Consider the following 18,739-nt stretch of genomic DNA (forward strand, 5'->3'; position numbering starts at 1 on the left):
AAGAAGCATATGATCACTCCATGATTTTTTCAAGAAGTCTTCAGATGCTATATACATTGCAATAATTCAGATGCATGGACAATACCTAGACAAGAGCTGCATATATAACTAGTTACTTCAGCAGAAACTAAACAAAGCAAATATGTTTCTATATGGCTTTCAAACAGAGTTAGTAGATATTGCATGCTTAATTTAAGACAGTATTTCTCTCATCTGAAGTGAAATATCTGTATTTTCCTTGACATACTGCTATTTAGACTTAATGTGAAAAGAGTATGTTTAGATAGGATTATAGTCATGTAATGTGGAAAGAATGCCCCAAGAAATCTATAGCCAAGAATTATTGACAACAGCTGAAAGTGGGTTTGTATGTGCTGAGACTCATGAACACTTTGGTGGTTTCTGAGTCTTCAAAGAATTGATATGGACATAGCTAAGAAATTATTGTTTAGGTCACTGTGGGATAGCAGATACAGGATTGATTTATCTCAACTATTGCTACTTGACAGTGACATCTGCTCATTTAAGAATTAAAGCACGAGCCATATTCAGTAGAAGGTAATCCTATGGGTTGTTTTACGGTTGTTTCCTGTGATTGATATCCATGTAATAAACAGTTTTTTCACATTCAGATGTATCCGCTAAAGAGGTTAAACATAACTCAAGACTTCAGTGAAGATAAGTCTTTTGCGTAAAACAAAGTAAATCTGAATAGTTTGGAAACTACTGGTCATGAAATCAAGGCAGGAACAATAAACATTTCTGGAATCAGATATAAGATGTCATAGACACTAAATAATCCTAAATTACAACTAAGCTCTTAAGAATACCCAAAAGAAAATATTTTCTTCAATGTGGACTCAGTCCAATAACAGATCAATAACATTTACTATTCACAGTTGCAACAATAAAACTTCTGCTGTAACAGAAATGCTATCTGTTTTTCTTTCTTCTTTCAATAATGACTGGTGAATCCTTTAAATTACAGCATTTCCACATACTCCTTTCTGGAAACTGCTCTTATTATCTCATCCCCAAATACTTGAGATTCTTCAAAGTATTCCATTAAATAAATGAGAAAAAGTTCTTCCTTTCTGCTGTCATCCTCAAATGTAGAAAACTTAGCAAAACTTTTCAAAAATGACAGAATACTGTGCAACAGGTATAATACTTTTGTTCTATGCTGGACATATTTGACACACCTCTAGGTCCAAACGTAGTCAATAAATCACTTTGAATTATTAAATGATATAGCAATACATAATGATAGCAAGTTCAGTGGAATTATTTTACATAATTTTGTGTTTTGCAACAGTTTTTCAGACATTATTTACCTAAATGAATAGATAAATGCCACCTGTCTCTGAATCAGATGAAAGGATATAGTGTGCTGGAAACAGATCTTCAGTACACAGGTTTTGTCTGATCCTGATAGAGCTTTGCAAACACCTGCCTAAGTTTCAATTTACAAGATGTCTCACAAATATATTTTAGCAGCTTTTGTGAAAAGTACCAGAGACATGCAGTGAAATATATTTTCAATAAAATTCTACAAATATTTTTTTGCATGTTTTCAAAGGTATTTATCAATAAATTTAATGATTCAGCACATTCTTATAAGAGAAAAAAAAATCCTTTAAGTGGTTATTTGATGCCTGATTGAAGTACTGGCAGATATTTAATGAATGAGCAATACATCAGATGAATTTATGACCTTGGTGAGGTAAAAGAAAACAACATCTGAAGATTAGATACAAAGATATAAAACAGTGCAACCCTTGGATTTCTTGAACAAAGTAACTGCTAGACCATATGAATTTCAAATAAAAAAAAATGCTGTGTGTAAACTGTCATTTTGAATTCTAAGCTTTGTAGCACACAACTCACAATATTTTTAATTTTACATACCACCCTGATTTTAATACATATCTATAGATTTAAACTCTCAATCATAAAATCATAGTATTGTTTAGGTTGGAAAAAACCTTTGAGATCATCGAGTCCATGAACTGTTTTGAAAATGAGATCATCTCACATGAAATGGTGTGCAATACTGTATTAGCAAAGATAAGCGTGCGGTAAAAATCCTTGCTTAAATGCGAAATTAAAAGTACAAGCAAATACACTGTAACACTATTTGTTAATTAATAATATTAATAAAGCATCTGTAAGCATTTAAATTGTCTTCACATTTTCTCTTCTGTGTCTTTGTACTCTGGACTGCTACTGAAAATATATTTGTGTTGCATATGATTTCTACTTATATAAAATCACAGCATACTCTATATTTTCATGTATTCATAGAGACTTAGCTAGAATAGTTACCTTTACAAATGTATATCCAGAACTTCAGCTTAAATGAATAGAGCTACCTTGATTTACGTCAGCTTATATGCTGCTTCAGAAAATGTTTTACAGTTTACATATACATGTTAAATAGATGACCTTTCTATCAGTGGATTGTAATATAAATTAATTTCTGTGAGCCCATATTTGTCACAATATGTTAGTTTTACTATAACTTCTCTGAATTCTTTCATCTTCCAGGGGAAAAAAAAAAAAAGATTAATTTTTTGGGAAGCAATGGGATAAACAAGAATGAGTTCTGGGTCTATTGCTGTTTATTTCTCAGGTAAAACATTTTTTCAGAGTCAGAATTGGACAATGTTAACCCTGAACTATCTGAAGAAGGGTAGGCGTGTAATGAGTATAATGTTTAGCCCAAGAAGAAGAAGGAAATGGTGGAAAAATACATGTATCCAGAGTAGCACATAAAGTTCTTCTGCTCTAACTCCAGGGGGGACTTCAGCTGAGTATATATATTTTTTTTTTTTTTTTAATTCTGGAAAGAAAACAGAAAAATGAAGCAAGAAAGTTGATGGGTTCTCACTTGTCCCACCAGCAACTGCTGCTGTGGAGGTCACTGCTAAGGTCTCTAAGGCAATGGGCTGATGACTATAGTCAGGAAACTGGGACATAATTTTGGAACTGTTAAGGGGGTAGGTAAGAAACCAGAAACCCTTCTGATTCAGTGCTGACTTGACTTGATATAGCTAAGAGTTTTATTTATTTGGTAGATAGAGGGTAAAAAGTAAAACTTCTGTTCCTGTCCTTAAGCTCAGATTCACATATATCAACTCTGATGTCATTTAACAATAGCCAGAAGATGCACCCTACAGTCTCAGCTATTGCTTTTCTTTTTAGCAGTTAGTCACTAAAATGCACTTTTAGAATAATTCTGTAACCTGGAGTTTGCAATAATTCTACAGTGGACAGTTCTTCCTGTAATTCTGTTCTGTTAATTTGTCCTTTTTAGCTTCTTGATATGCTACTAAAAACAACAAAAAAATGAGCAAAGTAGCACATCTCAAGGTGTACTGTGAAGTTCATATTCAGGATAGTCCAAAGTGCCAAGTAATGATGTTGTTATAAACAATAACAATTAAAACAAATTTATTTTGGGTTCAATCAGTTTAGGTTGAGAAACAATAAGCAAAAACAGCGCTGGGTGCGCGGAGAACTCAATTAGTTCTACCACACGCACACCTGAGTCCTAAAATCAGCATCTTTTATCCCCAGATCTTGACCAATCTCTTCTTGCCAGATGTTCGTCCTGCCCTTTCCCCATTGGGTCGTTAGGGTACACCTTTTCCTCCTATTGGCTCTCCTTTGGCACAGTTTTTCAAATCTCAAGGTCTTTGTCTCCTTTGGCAGGCCTTCTCTGGCGTGGTTTCACTTTCCTTTATCTCCTTTGGCGGGCTTTTCCAGGCAGCGATTGCCGAAGGGGAAGCCATCACATTGTCTTAAAGGAGAACCACACGTGCCCACTCACCACAACTGTGATACAGGTCCCAGATTTACACAGGGTACAACAATTACACTTATCACAGTACATTCTATTTTTGACATGAATCATGACTGCGTTTATCACAATGTCATATAAAGAATCAGGCAGTAATCTTGATGTTTCTGACCAGTCCCTACAAAAATGAAAGCAAAATCATACATCCATGCATGTCAACAAAGTAGCACAAATAATAAATTAATCCAATCTGTGTCTTTTGTAATCTCTTTATTTATAGCTAATATGCATTTTAATAAAAATTCTTCAAGTTATAATAAGTTCAGAAGGACTTAATTGCTGTCGTACTAATTGAAGGCTCTGAAGCTGCTACATAGCAGAAATATCGTATATGTGCAGGGAAGATCTGAATTACTTTTAACATAACAGATTGCTTGCTTCTGCATTAGATGACTAAACCACGTTGTTTAAAGCAGAAACTTGCTTTTGCTTTCTTTTGATGGTCAGCATTTGATCACAAGAAACCCCAAATAGTTTATGTCTTTAAAAATCTTTTGATTCTGGAAATTAATTCGGTTCCTGGTATAGAAAGGTTAAGCAATTAATAACATGAGATATTAGTGCATGTTCAGTGTAACACAAAATTATATGGCTATAGAAATTAGACTGTCAAGAAATTAGTGTTTTCCTTGCAAAAGATTTGTCTAACAGGATAAAATCAGAGGAATCTGATTCATAAAGATATTGTATTTAATCATATTAATTAGAGCTCTTAATTTATTTATTTCCCTCTCCCTACTGTTTTCTAAAGTTAAGAAATCTATAAAAAAATTACTTTCATGCTTTAGTAACTAAGCTCTGAGTGTCTCTTTTATTCTGTTTGAAGAGTGGAGTGAGGAATCACCTTGGTTTCAACATTGCTGGTGTCAATGCTGAAGAAAAGGAAGCTATGCCATAACAAATCTAGATTAGCCTTTCCAAATCTATAATTAAAAAAAAACCCCAAACTAACAATAAACTGATAAAAGAAATTGAAAGGAAGCCCACCTCAAGTGTATCTACATAAACATGCTCTGTTCCAGCTTTGCTAAGTTGGTTTCCTGACATGTTTTCTCATCTTCCTGAGTACAGGGATGAATTGTCTGTACACCTGAATGATGCCATCCTGAAATACATGCCAGCTTTCCTGAGTTCCTTTAGTGGCATCTTGTCTGACCCTGACTCACAAGCTCTCACTCAGCCTGTCATACAATCCACAGCTCACTATGTTTAAACAGCTACTTCACACAGAGGGAACATTCCCTACTCGTCTTCCCTGACCATCTTTCCTGAAGAGCCCTGAAATCACCAGGCAGTTGGATTAGATGATCGTAGTCTATTCTGTTTCCCAAACTGTGTGCCTTTATGTCCATATACTTGAGTGGGGACTCTTTTCAGCTTCTTCCATAATTTTATTGTTTCTACTGATGCCAAAAAGGCACAGAGTAACTGTTCAGAGATGAATTTTGTCTTTATGCAGCAAAGGTATTTATTTCTTGCAACGTTGGGGAGCTAGCTGATTCACACCGGACAAACTAGCTCCGAAGTTTTCAGCGAAAAGTTAGGTAATTTATACAGTTTTCCTGAGAGGTGACAACATCTTTATATACATAATCATTTGATTGTGACACCTAATCATTCCATTCACAATAGGTGGGATCTAGGTGGAGTAAACCTTTCAACTTTCTTTGTTCAACGATTTCCTGACTCATGGTCTCCTTACCTCCTTCAGGTGCCCAGCTTATCTTTTCTAATTATCAGAGTACATACCTCTAACATTGTCAATGGTACATTCCTTTCTTTAACATGTCAATGGAACCTTTTCTTATTCAGAGTACTTTTCTTATTATTAACAGTACATTCCTTTAACATCGGTAAGTTGAACCTTTTCTAATTATTCAGAGTACATTCCTTTAACATCGGACAGTTGAACCTTTTCTAATCATTCAGAGTACATTCCTTTCTCAACACAAACAGAGCATCACCCAAAGCATTGTACCAAACTCATCCTGACAAATCTTTTTAAGACCTTGCTCTGTTTCACTACAGTTCATTTACAACTTGGATGGGTATAGAAATGGAGTACCTTACAGAGTACACTAGCACCTCCACCGATAATACCTTGAAGAATTATTCTTCCAGGTCTCAGGTTACAAATATATTATTTGTTTCAGATAGAAAAAAATAAACATCCTCCATGATATTGCACCAAACCAAAAATTGATTGCAGCATTTAGTATTCATATAACACTGTATATATAAATATCTAAATGTGCACAGAGGTCAAAAAGTGCTATCAATTTATTGTGATGGACACCAAAGTCCATGGGGCAATGCTTTGCTGACAATACTCATCTAGGTGAATCAATAAACAAGCTAAAACTAAATTCAGTTTTTACTGTTCTCTGAGATGTACCTGTTTCATGCTCTGTATTGTTATTTTTCTAAAATGTGAATATAAAATAATAAGATTATTTTTTTCTGATGTCAAATGTATGGATAATGGAAAATAGTATAACCCACAGTAATTCTTTAAAATTTTCATTCCAAAAAGTGTGTTTCTGTTTCTTTTACCCTTAAAGGCAGTGCAAAGAAAAAATGGAAAGGTGGGAAAAAACGGTAAGTTATACTACCTGAATGCATTTTCTCCAGCTATGCTCCCTCAAGGACATTAGTAACTTATCTACTAATTTACTTTCAGTTAAAAAGTATTTCACAATTTTATCTGAAAATACATGAAAAGATAAATTACAGGAGTATGAATTCTACATGGCCAAATGATTTATTGCTTGATCATCCAGCAGGACCTAATAATAGCTGTAATAAGGAAGACTTCGAAATAAGTAAGATATTAAATTGTTTCACCATATGCTTATAATCATAATCTTCTTTCTGAGGGTCATAGTATGGCTACCCTTAAAAAAATTAAATAAGCTACAGAGTTGTCTGTTAATTGGTGTTCTGTACGTAGAGAGCAACTGACACAAAACATGTAGAAACTTGTACTATAGCTGGCCAAGGCATTATAATGCTTGAGTTTCCTGGGTAATAAAACACTTTATAAAGAAGCAAAACCAACAAATCAATAGGAAAAGAAGAAAATAAACTAAGGGCAAAAAAGTAAGGTGGAGAAGAGAAATCAACAAGCAAGTGAAGACAAAGAAAGGAATAAAATACATATCCTGAAGAAGAATAAGATTAAAAAATAATTTTTAGTCATAATTATTTAAGTTTTTCAACCTGAACTTTTTTTTTACTATAATGTGATATTCCTTTTAAGAATCTGAGGTAGCTATTTGTGTAATTTGCAGATGTCTGATCTTATAAATTCATTGGCTTTGTATTTTGTTAGGGAACTTGTTAGGTAAGAAGAAAGCAGTTAACACCCAAAGTAAATTAAAGCAATTCTTACTAAAACGAACAGGTTAATGAAACAAAAATAAAATAAGCAAAATTTAAAGAAAACAAAACATACATAAGACAGAAATTTGTGATTCTAAGGCAGCAGTGAGGTGGTTATCCTAAGCTGCTTCTACTTTGATTTCAAGTTCTTAAATTATACTGAATGTAAACATAGTACTGAAAACATTACTTTACTGGGGTTTATTGCTTTAACAGTCTTTAGCTCTTGTGCTTCTGGTCTCTGAGTACTCTCTAGTAATTTAAGAATGTCAGATTCAAAAAAATGACAGACTGCATAATGCTGTGCTAAGCATTTCTTCAACAGGTGCACCTGTTGGTTGACAATTCCTTTAAAAGGCTAAAATGCTAGTGTCAGATATCATTGTTCTGTATTATGCCACTATATTAGTAGCACTATATAGATCCCTGATGCAACTGTTCATTTCATTTCCGTGACTGATACAATCAATATTCAAAGAACCTTCAGTTGTTCACATTTATAGCTGTGATCTCTGAGTATAGTGAACTCTTACTATTGGTGTGGCTAAGCTGAATTCTGGAACTTGCTGTATATCAGGGAATCGGTGAGCAAGTTGTCCAGATTTTTGCCACTTGCCAGCTGACAGGTACAGGAGGAACAAATCAAGGATCCTCCAGAGTAAAATGAAATGACAATCCAAGGCTTTATGTTTCTTTGTATCCTGATCACTTCATTATTTGCCACCGTCTTTGTTTTATGGGAAAGTAGAAATTACATCATACTGACTATGTTAAGTAATAGTGCTGAAAACATTACAAATTCATATGCTTGTATACCTGCTGGTAAGAGCACAGGACTGTCTTCTTCAAACAGGAAGAACAGTGTCAGACTGATACTCTGAGAAACAACTTGAACATGCAACAGTGCAGCCCACAGAAATAGAAACATATTGTGAACTCTTCAGCTTTGTGTGGTTGCTGTACGAGTCCAGTTTATTAGTTTCTCGTTTAGACAGTTGATAGCTTCGTCTTTCCATATCTCTCTCTGTACGAAGCCCACTATAGTTGTGTTTGAGAATGAAACTTCTTATATTCTTAACGTTCAGATGACTAAGAAAAATAATAATAAAAAAAGTCTAAAATTTTTTCAGATCTTAGTGACCTAGAAATTTGCATTTTCCTGCCATAAATATTTTAGTAATAACTGAGTTTGTGATGTTAGTAATATTGCTAAGGCACCAAAATGCTCAGCCTGGATATACTATAGTATTTTCTTACTTTACATATTAACCTTATTTCTTTAAATAGTTTGAAAAAATGTTGATATCTAAAAGTGAAATGTGAAGTGGATAATTTTATGCGAAGCAGACCGAAGAGAAGAAAATTTAAAAAATGAAAAAAATGCTCACACCTTCCCCACCTTTCCATGCTAAATGATAGCTTTAGTACACAGATTATGTTTGGTTTGTTGTTTTTTTTCCCCTCTGAAAATAAAGAGGAACCTCGAGGATCAGTACATGAAAACCTCAGCCTTGAATTGAAAGTGTCTTCTGTTAGGAAGGGAAGCTGCCTTTGTACTAAATCTCAGAAAAAGACACAGCATTCTGAATGCTGCTTGTAACACAGGGGAAATGATTACATTGAGAGTGATTTGCTTAGTCTCTTTGACCAATGGAGAAAGGAACAAACACCGGTATTGGGTCTGGCTGGGAAGGGGTTAACTTTCTTTATAGCAGTCTGTATGATGCTCTGTTTTGGATTTATCAAAAGAGCACTGACAACACACCAGTGTTTTGGCTGTGGCTGACCAGTGCTTGCACAGCACCAAGCTCTTTTTCTGTTTCTCATTCTTTCCCCAGACAGTGAGTAGGCTGGGGGTGGGCAAGAAACTGGGAGGGGACACAGCTGGGACAGCTGACCTGACCTTACCGAAGGAGGATGTCACCTTACATGTTGCCATGCTCAGCAAAAGGAGAAATTCCTTCACTAGTTCCTACTAGCAGGCAGGTGTCCTGTGAAGCTGGGCCTCAGCACGCTTAACTATTGCTTGGGAAGACAGATGCCATAACCATTAATGTCCCTCTCGTTGATCCTCCTTTTTCTGAGAGTTTATTTCTGACAAGGACCTATTGACTTCCACTTCCAGTTTCCTTTAGGAAAAGAAATTACTGTTGGGAGTCTGGTTCCTGTCTCAGCCACAGTCTCTTCAGGACAGGTCCTTCTTCCCTGCTCCTCTGATGGTGCTTTCTCTCCCTTCTTAAATATGCTTTCCCAGAGGCCCCACCACCTTGGCCACTGGGCTCAGCCGTGTCCTGTGGTGAGTGCATCGGAACTGCCTGCAACTGGCTGTGCCTGGCCCAGGGCAGCCCCAGCCTCTCCCCACAGAGGCCGCCCCGAAGCCCTCCTTGATGGAGCCTGGGCATGGACACCCTGCACGACATCAGGCTGCTTAACACAGCTATGCTTGGTGAATTCATTCGTTTACACAGCATGGTAACAACAAGGCCTCCTTGTCAACCCCATTGCTCTGCAAGGCCGGGGCCTCCTTGTTGCCTCCATTACACCTCAATGCACCCTAGTGGATGAGGTGTCTTTCTGTAGTTTTTGGGGAGGTTTGTGTAACTGTGAGAAGCCAAGCACAAAAACAAAAGCAGATCCAAATATGAGGCAGTGCTGCAAGTGGTGGCTCGGACACTGCCCAGCCACCCATCTTTCTGGGATGGCTGCCTAATAAAATGTCTATTAAAAAGGAAATAGTCTTTGGTTCAGTTATTTGTATCTTTTCAAAACAACAATTTGGACATTCTTTTTAAATAACTTTTCTTCTTAAAAAGGCTGGCTGCCAAACTTTGGTTAACAATTTATGTCAAAAAGTCTCTATCAGTAAGAGAACATTTCTCTAGTCTTTAGAAAGAAGTTAAATTAACCCATGAGAAAACTACCTTTGTGATGGATATCTCCATTATCAATATATTCAAATGCATACTCTTTGAATCAGTTAGAGTTGATGTCAAAAAATGCTATAGAAAGAAATAATCACACAAAAATGTAGGTCGAGCTTGCCTACGTTTATATACATACATACACATACAGTCAAGGTGTCTTCTGGGTGGGGTGACATTTCCAAATGTCCAGGAACATATCTGTAGTCTCTTCAATGGCTCTTACACTTTTATTACAGCCAAAGCCATCAGGCAAGCTGATATCATATGGAATAGCAAATAGGGGTTGGTTCATCTAAATAAACATCAATGCTACCTACACACCTGAGAGGACAGTAGGGATCAACCCTACTGATAAAGGACATGACCCATAACCTTTCCTCTCTTGCTAATGGAAATATCAATGCAGTTCTTGGTTACACAGGAACTAAAGCCTCCTGGTTTGACCACATTGTTTTCACTGCTCTTTTAAGTTTATGCATTTATTTATGCTTACATGGCTTTTTTCTTTCTTTCTTTTTTTTTTTTTTTTTTTTTTTTTTTTTCCCTAGTGTGACCTACCAAGAATAGATTGTCCCTTTTCCACTTTTGATTTTTCATGAATTATTGAATTCTGGCCATTTTTATTCAACCTGTTTCACATTTCCTCCAAGTCAGCTTTTCTTACAGTGCAATATCTTTGTGTTTGCTGACCTCTCTACAGAACCCCATCAGCATTTCAGACTTAATGGTATTATAATAATGGTATCCTATGTGCTTTCCAACTTTAACCTTGTTTATCATACAGCAGTAGTCTCATTTTCAATTATTTGGCCCTTTTGACCTCATTGTTGCTTGTTCAACTTACTGTGTAAGAAATATTTTCAAAACCCTTTCTGTAGCTTTCTTATTTCTATTTCACTGTGATTTTCTTTCAGTACAGAAAATCACAAATAAGTACTGTCTTGCTATTTAGAGAATTATCTTCTGCAGATAAAACTTTATGTATTATCTCCTTATACTGCTTAGATCTATCTACACAATACAAAATACATGTTCAACAAGAAATCATGTTTACGTGTTCAATTAATTAGCTCAGTCCTTGATATTTTATCATATCAAAAATGCTTTAATTAGAAGACTCTCCTACTGGTACTTCTGACTCCATATATGCTATCATATGCTAGTCCGGTAATGAAAATTAATTTAACAGGTTGCTTGAGAGTTGTCCCTCCAAAAACAGTGGCAGAAGACAGGTATCACTATCAGCACTTCATTACCCATACCAGCACTCGGCAGTAACCAAAATCTTGAAAAAAAGAGGACTACATGGGATCTAAAAAAGACACCTAGTCTACCTGCATTCCCTAATACAGTCCATGTTATTTTTGGCAGACATTATCTCATCTGGTTTTTTTTGCTAATTGTTTATTCTGCACAGTCTACCATTTCCCTCACTTTTATCTTCCAGAATTGTATTATTCTCATGACTGCAAGTTTTCCTTCTTGTATATTGTTATTTAATTTAAATCCAATACTTCTTGTCTGATCCACCTCTCTATGTTGAAAACTGTTTATTGTCCTTCTCTTCAAGTAGCCTATTATGTTTGAAAATGCTATCTATTATATTTTTTTCCTTTTCTATAGAGCAAACAGTTCTGATCATTTCAATCTTTACTTGTAGGTCATGTTTTCTGGAAGTCTCATAATGCTTATTTCTGTCTTTTGTACTTTCTTCTTGAACTTAATACCAAACAGAGGTCATATGAACACCAGAGCAGAGGAATTTACACCTTCACACCTGAAGACAGGCAGAAAGAAAAACATGGTATCTAAAATATAATCATCTGAATTCAAGCTGATTTCCTTATGCATCCTTTGTAGAAAATAATCAGAAGCAAGTATCTTCAGAGACTGGTTCATGTCATCTGTCTCAGACATCCTCTGAAGAAGCCTACAATGACTAAAGAAGCCTAGGATTACTTTTGCAGAAGTAGGTGCTGTGTTGTGCACATTTAAGAATAAGTGACTTGAAGCTGAATGTTGAAGTCTAGACAATGTTGCAATGTGTTAGCATATTTACTCTTTCTGCAACCATTCACCTGTCTTCAGAAATGTAACATCAAGATCCTTTTCTAAAATGTTAGCAGCTAGCAATACTACATCTCTAACTGGCAGAGGTACAATTTATTACTCCTTTTAAAGTATTTTCCATACCTGAATTCTTAAGTTCTCCAAAACAGGATTCTTCACAATATTGTATCTCCCCTCCCATCTTACCAATATCAACACATACAACTACTGCACTTAAAAATCATTAGTAAAAATCACGGAGTGAGACACCTTCCACTAGACTAGGTTGCTTAAAACCACACACAGCCTCGCCTTGAACACTTTCAGGGATGGGGCATCCACAACTTCTCTGGACAAGCTATTGCAGTGCCTCACCACCCTCACAGTAAAGAACTTTTTTTCTTTGTATCTAATATGAATCTACCCTTTTTCAGTTTAAAGCCGTTCCTCTTTGTCCTACCACTACATGCCCTCGTAAAAAGTTACCCTCCAGCTTTCTTGTAGGCCCTCTTTAGGTACTGGAAGACTGCTACAAAGTCTCCCTGGAGCCTTCCCTTCTCCAGGCTGAACACCACCAATTGTCTCAGCCTGTCCACATAGGAGAGGTGTTACAGCCCTCTGGCTATATTTGTGTTCCTCCTCTGGACTTGTTCCAACAGGTCCATGTTCTTCTTATGTTGGTGGCTCTGGAGGTGTACACTACTCCAGGTGGGGTCTCATGAGAGTGGAGTAGAGGGGAGGAATCACCTCCCTCGACCTGCTGGCCATGCTTCTTTTGATGCAGCCCAGGATTCAGTTGGCTTTCTGAGCTGCAAACACACATTATTAAATTCTGTTTGAGTCAGACAGGCATTTAAGGCACCCAATGAAGAAGTGTAAACCCAAAAGTGGAGCACTGGTAAATGTTCTCCGGATTCTGTTTTACATGCAGGTTTCTACCACCAGCTCTTCATTCTATGCAGTAACCTCTTCCTTGATTTCAAAAATACCACAAGGTGTAAAGTCAACAGAATTAATTGTATGTTTTTCTCATTTTCTTGTGTTTTCATTTGGATGCTTGCTAGTACTTTAAATATTTGTTCCAATAATTTTCCAGGAAGTGAGGGTAAATTTACTATTTTATCATCACCAGTTTTCCCTTTTATTCCTCTTTGTAGTTAATGAATGTTTGTTTGGTTGGTTTTTTTCTATTCTCTTGAAAACTATTTTCTTCAGTTTTCCAGAGATAATCATGAACCATTCTGAAATTGTCTGATCTAAGTATTTGAGTCCCTTAGGATGTTTATAATTTGATCTGAAAATGTCTGATTTTCTGGAAATAGCTGAAATGGTTTCATTGCAGACATGAAACCCTCATAAAGCTTAAAGCTGCGACACATCAAAGAAATGTTTACAATACACCTTCTTGTACAATCCTGGCATGAAAAACACCAGTCAAAGATAAGGCTTTCTATGTCACTGATTTTAAGGAGTAATTTAAGCTGCTGAAGTCAGATTGGTACAGAGCACTTAAGGAGAGTATTTAAATACAGAGTACTTAATGGAATGAAAAAACATCATGCTTGGAAGATGTGTCTGTAGAAAGACAGGGACAAAGATCATAAATGTAACTTGTTCAGCAGTGAGAAAAGCATTCAGTAGTGACTGTACTAGCATATATGATGGCAATGTATATTTTAATTGAAAAAAAAAATTTCCAACTGAGAAAAAATAGGGTCATTTCATGTTCCTTCCTGTGTTTCAAGAGCCACCCTATATCCTTTCTTCAGTTTGGTCACAGGTCTCTTTAGAAAATCAACCAATGAGATTCTTGACTTGAATGATTCCATCTGATTTTTATTCTAACAAGACAGACTTATAAGATACTGAGAACATCCTTTAAAGTATTTTACATGCTATGAAGTATCTTATGCTCCTGTTTATGAGAACCCACTGAGATATTAACATAGGAATGTGACCAATTATTTTATTAAAAGTCTTTGCAACCAAGTATGTGCGTTTTTATTATAATGCTGATTTTTGCAAAATATTTCATACACTATGAAATGTTTTTGTTATCACAGGCTGATTCACTTAGAAATTGTTTTTAATTGAATTCTGATTCAGATTTTTTAGGGAGAAAAATATTGGATAAAGTAGCAAATTTCTTTTCATAATATATTCAGAGTGATAATTTTTTGTTGAATCATTCCATCAACAATACAGAGTGCAAACACAGGGAGATATTTTTTCCCATGATTAGTCCAAAAAGTAGACAGACTATATGCCTGATTTCCTATATAAATTAAATAAGAATTACTTAGGTAATTTGTGATATAAGCCTATATTGATAGACATTGATGTAAAAAGCACACTATACATGTACACTACTTCTCAATTATTAAAAAAATTTAAAAAAAAACAACAAAAAGCAAAAAAAGGAAGCTGGCAATATAGCTGCAAAAATAGAAGTATTGAGCATTAAGCACTCAGATGAAAGAGTTTCCTGCCAGGTCAGATTGCTAGTAAGCATATTGTGTAAAGGTTTATGCATTTTAGGAATAGAAGTACTTTTAATCAGCAGAACATGAAAATGCATTCACTGCTGGTAGAGTGTACCACAGGGTGCAAAATCTGAGTTTAAAAGCATTGGACAATTGTCTTCAACTAGCAGACTTAAAGACAAAGACAGACACAACAGGCATACAATCCAGGGTTTCAAGCAACAGCTTTCAAAATGCATTTTGTGTACTTTAGGCTGATATACTTCTCTGTGACATGTTATGTCAAGCTGTGTCAACTGAAGAGTTTAATAGAATGGGTTTCTTAAAATCACAGTCAAGGAAACTATTATAAGAGGAGAAAAAAGAACTTATAAGCTGTACCACCTGCACACATAGAAAAAGTTTTGAAACAAGTTTGTGAGGAAAATTAGTGCCATACACCTACAGATACAGGCATTTAACATTCTATGTGACAAAACTCTTTGGCTTATGAGTAAGGTTATCAAAGAAATAAACACTTTGTTTTGGTTTTAAACAAATGATGATTTACATAGTTCAGTGCAAAAGTTTTGGCTGAGAAATGTAAGAGCTGCTTTACAGGAACAAAGCTCTTTTCCATTTCAAAGACTTGATTCAAGTACATTGCATCATATAGATTATAGTCCTTTTTATTAAAGTTAATAATAGAGAATCTCGTGGCAAGTTAGGGTGCAGATTATGACAGTCAGCATCCAAATATGCATTTTGACCTGTAAAGCGTAAGACTTGAGCACAGTTAGAGTGATAGAAGTTATGGTTTAACTTTTGTTAGAATGCAGCTTGAAATACCTTATACCATAGGCAATAAAGTATGAGCATTTCTAAATAGTACTAACTTTACAGACGGGGCAAAAATAAAATTGCAGAATTAAGACACCTTCACTAGATTGTAACTTTGGTTAACATGGTCTCTGAAAAATTTAATTTAAAAAGTCAGTCTATATTTTCTCATTCCAAGCAGTAGTCTTTTGAAAGAAAGACCATATTTGTAGGAAAAATACAATTTTGGTAACTTTCAAGTACTTGGATTGAGATTAATTTCTCTTTGGGAAATTCCCTAAAGGTATTCTAATTCTATTGCTATTAAGAAACCTGTAGCTGTATAAGAAGACTATATATGGGACTCCGTGCACACATGTGTATGAAAGAGCAAATGTATGTTGCATGAAAGAACATGAGTATATATGCTGTTGCTCTGCATACAATTTATTTCTATATAACTCTATTTGTATATACAATTTGATATATGTATGTGTATACATATGTACAAAATGCATGTCTGCAAAAAGTATATACAGAATTTGTACATATCTACAAAAACATGTATAAGCAAGTTTTAATTTCTATTATGCCATTTGCAATTAAGAGACAGAATTAGAAAGGAAAAATTATCTCTTCCTATTTTTTCCAGGGTTTTGTGGAATATTTTGGAAATATGTATTATAAATTATTGCTTTACTGTGTAGGCTAAATGGATAAAGAAGGAAGACCTTAGCATCCCTTCAAAGTTAATAACATTCCAAGTTCAATTTTGAAAAATTATGATACCACTGGAATTCTACCAGAATAGAATAAGTTAAATGCTAGAAAAATCTCACACTTCTGTAACTCAAATTCAGCCAAGATTACTAATTAAATATTTGGGAAATATTTATTGTAAAACTTCAAGTGAATATGTTTCTGTAGACAATAATACGTATAATAAAGTTCTCAGGTGGACAGATTAGGAATCATGAAAATGCCAACCCACCACATCAACTCACATGACACTAATCCTTAATCACCTCTTATCATCTAATTAAAACAACAGCAATAAAAAAGACCAAGAATGGGATTAACAAAATTGGAAAGAGAAACAAATCTGGATTGTATGTTTTTCTCAGGGATATATACATTATTGTAAGCATATGAAAGAATTCTTATGTCCCAAAATATAAAAATATATAAATTTATACCACAACTGAGCTCAGACTGCATGCTTTTTAGCACAAGATAATTTTAAGACTTGGTATACAGTACTTGAACACCTAATTCTGTTAGATCTGATATAAACTTGCAGTTATTATTTGTGTAGCAAAACCATTACTGAATCTAATTAGTCATTAGAAACAATACTGAATTAATTAATGAAATAACATCTCAATTTAATTTCATGATTCTATGGAAGTTAAGAAAATAGTTGTAACCCACTTACAAGGAACCCTTATTTATGTATTTATATAAAATTGCTATTATTTTATTTTCGGAAATCAAGAGCGAAGAAGTGGCACATGCTGTGTTTCAGCATGTAAGCAGATTGTACAGCAGAGAAACTCTAAGGAGTTACAAAACAGCTAGACCAGTGCAGTATTAAATGATTAGATAGCCTTAATACTGGTGTCTAAATATGAACAAAATTGTGTGAAGTAAATGGTAGTAGTTTTGAAGGGTCCATGCACATACTTTTTGAAGATGCAGACATTTTAACTTGTAGGAATAATTTTATAAGGAATAGCTTACATAATCCTCACTCATACCTAATGCAGTTCTATCCTGTAGAGTGAATAATTTGCAGGCTATATGGCAAAAAATAAAAATTGCATGTTGATAATGTTTGTGTACAAGGGTGTTGAATTAATGCTTTAGAGACTTTTAAGTGATTGACTTTGAAACCTTCAGAATTACCTTTTTACAAAGGTTTCACATTTAAAATGGCAACCAAAACTATGGACTTTCCATCCTCACATTTATGGATCATCAAGATGATCAGAGGCATTGCATAAGTCTGTACTACCCGAGCTAGTAGAGGAAGTCATAGGAAATAGAAGTAGCTATCAACTCAAGGGAGGGAAATTGGAGAGGGAAGACTAAAGATTAAAATCTTGTCAGTTTCTCACAACTTTCTTCTAATAGCTGAAGAATGGATTTTGATGATCCTTTCTTACCAAACTGGCAGGTTTTACTGCTGGTGACAAACTTGCTTTTTTCCCATTCCTCCTTGCCCTTATCTCCATTTTTTATTTTTTTCCTCTTCTGAACTATACCTGTCCCAGATCAATGTCCTTCAAATGGGAGAATCCTTTATCCTTTTGTTTCCTATCTTATGCGTTTCTTCTCTCCAGGCTTTTAATTCTTGCCTCAGCTTACCTTGTTCAAGCAGCAATATTTATTCTCTCTGGGATTCTAACTCATATAGCTCCATTTTACTTCTTCTAACCTTTTCAACACTAATTCTTTTAGGTCCTATGTCTTTCTCCCAGCCAGCTGAGCCTACTATTGTTCCTAGCTCACGGTCTAGGATTTTGTGGTGAGCTGATACTGGCTGGCAGGTAAGACACTGCCTGGTGCCTCCCTCCCTCCTCCATGCAGTGGAATAAAGGAAAGAATTGGAAGGGCAAAATCAAGAAAAAAAATCCTCATGGGTTGAGGTAAAGAGGGTTGAATAAGTGAAGGAAAAAAAAGAAAGAGAAGAGAAGAGAAGAGAAGAGAAGAGAAGAGAAGAGAAGAGAAGAGAAGAGAAGAGAAGAGAAGAGAAGAGAAGAGGAAGAGAAGAGGAAGAGGAAGAGAAGAGAAGAGAAGAGAAGGAGAAGAGAAGAGAAGAGAAGAGAAGAGAAGAGAAGAGAAGAGAAGAGAAGAGAAGAGAAGAGAAGAGAAGAGAAGAGAAGAGAAGGTGAGGAACAGAAACAAGTGCTGCAAAACTATCATTATGAGGATACTAATGTCCATCCAGCCTCTGAACAATGTCTACTTTGAAAAAAATCTCACCCAGTTTTATTGTTGAACATAATGTTACATGGCATGGAGTATTGCCTTAGTCATTTCAGGTCAGATGTCTTGATTGTATCCCCTCTGGATCTCTTGCCCATCCCGAGCATACTCATGGGGGCAGCAGAGTGAGAAACAGAAAATCTTGATGATGTGTAAGCACTGTTCAGCAGTAGCTAAATCATTGGTGTGTTACCGATGATGTTTTGGTTACATATCTAAAACATAGCACCAAACTATCTCTGTCCTAGTCAAAC

This window comes from Falco rusticolus, chromosome 6 (genome assembly GCF_015220075.1).
Source record: "Falco rusticolus isolate bFalRus1 chromosome 6, bFalRus1.pri, whole genome shotgun sequence".
Classification (NCBI taxonomy): domain Eukaryota; kingdom Metazoa; phylum Chordata; class Aves; order Falconiformes; family Falconidae; genus Falco; species Falco rusticolus.